Source organism: Carassius gibelio, chromosome B1, assembly GCF_023724105.1.
Source record: "Carassius gibelio isolate Cgi1373 ecotype wild population from Czech Republic chromosome B1, carGib1.2-hapl.c, whole genome shotgun sequence".
Classification (NCBI taxonomy): Eukaryota; Metazoa; Chordata; class Actinopteri; order Cypriniformes; family Cyprinidae; genus Carassius; species Carassius gibelio.
The window spans coordinates 34,335,395-34,339,060 of record NC_068396.1 but is presented as its reverse complement, the minus strand read 5'-3'; positions in this window follow the sequence as shown (position 1 = coordinate 34,339,060).

The following is a 3,666-nucleotide window of genomic DNA, read 5'->3' as shown; positions in this document are numbered from 1 at the left end:
CTTCTCTTTTATTTTATAATTGTGGGTTTTAAGAAAACTCGGGTGAAGCAATAAAGGTCTGTCTATCTGCTTAGAGATTTCACAGCTCCAGCAGCTCAACTTACTCGCAGGAATACACGTTCAGGAAAGTCTTGTCATTATGAGGGTGTGTCTCAGACCAGCCTGGTTTCATTGTTTAGATGATGGTGTTAGTGTGTTCCTGTGGCTCAGTGATAGAGCATTGTGATCTCAGTGCAAATGGCTGTGGGTTCAATACCCAGGGAACACATGTTAGGTAAAAATAATGTTAGCTTGGAACCACTGCAAGTCACTTTGATAAAAGTGTCTGCAACATGCATAAATGTAAACAGCACGTGTGTGGAGGCGTATATTGTGATTGCACAGAGATGTATACTAAACAAAACTGCACATCAGCCACACAATGCTGGACATTGGGTGCTCAACAAATAATGAAAATAATAAAAAACAAACAAAATTCAGCCTATCATAGACTACAAAAATGCTAAGCAATTTAATAATGGACTTCTCACAAGGTAATGTTTTGTGCTAATACATGACATACATGTTCATTATGAAGGTGTGTCTCTGACAACTGTTCAGTTTGTTCAATGCCATGAGACACATTAGATGGACTACTGCTGAAAACACTATACAATTATGAGCTGCCAGCGGAACAATATTTTCTATATAGTTATTTTGTATTTATTTGTCTTACAGTGTTTGATTGGTTAGTCTGTTTAGCAAATATATGTTAATGTAAATCCAATATTTGTTAATAAAGGCTAGGAATAATTTATTCTCCCAATGTTATTCCAGGCGTGTATGACTTCACTGTAAACCCGGATAAGTGGAATCTACTTTACAAAAAAAAACAAGGTAACTCGTTGCCTTAAAAGTTTTAAGTAATGAAGCATTAGTTGAATAAGTGAAGTGTACTATGTTCAATGTACTTAAGCCCATAATATAATGGAATAGAACATTTAAGTTGAACGTTTTAATAACCGAGTTATAGTAACTGAAGATGCTTAGTTTAAACAATAATTTGCCACTCAGCTTGGTAAGCATTACTTACTCCATTACCAATTCAACTAAATTGTATATTCTATCTGACCAAATTAACTTTTAGTCCCTGAAACTCTGTTTCAAAATGCCTTTCAATTAATAGAGCTGTGTAAAATACATTCATATAATGTCAACATTACACTGATCCAATTTCTTTATTTTATTTTTTTATTGAACATGCCTTTTTTAAAAAAACAAAAGAAACAAATCCATGGCCTAATAAGCTTCTGGATGTTTAGTTTCCTCAGTGATGGCATAAAAAAAAAAAAAAAAAAAAAAAAAAAAAACTTAGCTATTCGCTGACAAATGTCCATCAACACTAATGTCGTTTTAAATGAGGTTTCATCAATTGTACGTTAACATCAGTGACACAACAATAACATCCAGAAATCACGAACTTGACTCCATGACTCCATCTGGAAAATAATTTGCGATCTTGTATTTTGTTTTTGACCCTATGAACCGCTGGACACGCCTCGGCATGAGACGGGATGCCATGACACGAGAAGCGCCAGGCTGCAGCCAGTCTTGTTAGTAACAGGAAAAACTTGATATTGAGTTGTTTGAGCTCAAACACATAATTACAATAAGATAGGCCATTAAAAAGTACAGTTCAATTCATAAGTAATGTACAGAAATGAAACATGTTTAAGTAATACAAACTCAGTTTGTTTGATTAGAAACTACTGATTGGACTTAAAAACACAAGTACAAGAAGAAAGGACATGAAAAAGTTCAGCTTACTCAGAATTAACAATTAATGTCAATAAATTAGAAACATTTATGTAATAAGATCTCTATCTCCTGAGTTGAATCAAAATCTGGGTTTACATTGTTCCTTTCTTCTGTGTTAAAGTTATTTTGAGAAATTGCACCTCACAAATATATCTCCTAAAGCTGTACATGTACAGTACACAACAGGTTTGATGGGTGAACAGCTGGGGTATTTGTCACGTTTGAAATCTTTTCTTTTGTCAGGTGTTTCTTAGTGCGTGTCATGACTTTGTCTGAATTTTCAGGTATGTCTTGTTAGTAAAAGTAACAGGTATCTATAATATAAAAACATAAAACATACCAACGCCCCTGAAAATAAAACACAGTTTAGCATGTTCAGCTGTAAGATGTGGAAATGATGTGTTGATGCTCACATAAACAAAACCTTCTGTGGTTTACAGGAAGTAAATGTTGACAGGGAAACAGGTTCAGTTACACGAGTGAAGAACAGGTGCTGTTTGATGAGATGAACAGCTGATCTGTGTTGGCACACAACACATCTGTCTTCCCTTACCTTCACTTGCTTCATAGGACTTTTTTAGATCCTGGAGTCTCTTCCTGTAATCAGAGAGAGTTTTTCTGGTTTGTTCAGATCGAAGCATCTTCTCTTTTATTTTATTCTTGTGGGTTGTTAGAAAACTCGGGTGAAACAATAATAAAGATCTGTCTATCTACTCAGAGATTTCACAGCTCCAGCAGCCCAACTTTATGACTTCCTTTCTTCTGTGGTAAAGTTATTTTGAGAAATTTCCCCTCACAATTAGTGTTAGATTCAAATATATCTCATAAAGCTGTACATGTACAGTACACAACAGGTTTGATGGGTGAACAGCTGGGGTATTTTGTCATGTTTGAAATCTTTTCTTTTGTCAGGTGTTTCTTAGTGCGTGTCATGACTTTGTCTGAATTTTCAGGTATGTCTTGTTAGTAAAAGTAACAGGTATCTATAATATAAAAACATAAGACAACGCCCCTGAAAATAGAACCGCACAGTTTAGCAGGTTCAACTGTAAGATGTGGAAAGGTGTGTTGATGCTCACATAAACAAAACCTTCTGTGATTTACAGGAATTAAAGGTTGACAGGGAAACAGGTTCAGTTACACGAGTGAAGAACAGATAGTGCTGTTTGACGAGATGAACAGCTGATCTGTGTTTGCTTTCCGTTGTGTTTTTGCCTTTAATCGCTATTTCTTTAATTGTATTCAATAGTTTCTATATTGATTAATCAAAAACTATAATAATAATAAAAAATAATAATAATTAAGTACATTAACTGCATAAACATTAAATCCATTAATATTAACCAATGGACCCTCACTGTAAAGTATTACTGATTTCTGTAATCTCAGTGCAGCACTTGAAATGTTTTGTGTCCTCTTTAATGAATTGCTGCAGTTTGCTTTCGGTCTCATTTGTAAATCAGGCAAGAGATTAATGTAAATATACATGTAAATGTAAAAAAAAAACATGCTGTTTGCCTCTTTTAACCTCCATACATTTTGTTGAGAAAGATGCGTTGAGTATAAATATTTTATATGTGTTATATAAGTTACACAGACCTTCTAAAGTGTATTGGAAGGCATCCCAATAACATTGTGCAATTTTAAATAAATATATAGTACAATACTTTATATTTTAAAGTTTATATTTATTTTGCTTTTTTAACAAGTAAACTAGTTTCTGTGTACTATTCTGTTCTTGTTTTCTCATATTGTAAACTGTTCTTGTGTTTTATTAGATGAGTAATTTATCAGAGGAGTTTATTCATTAGATAAGTCAGAGCAGTTTGAGAAAAGGACATATCTGTGCATTAGACCCTGGAATATCAC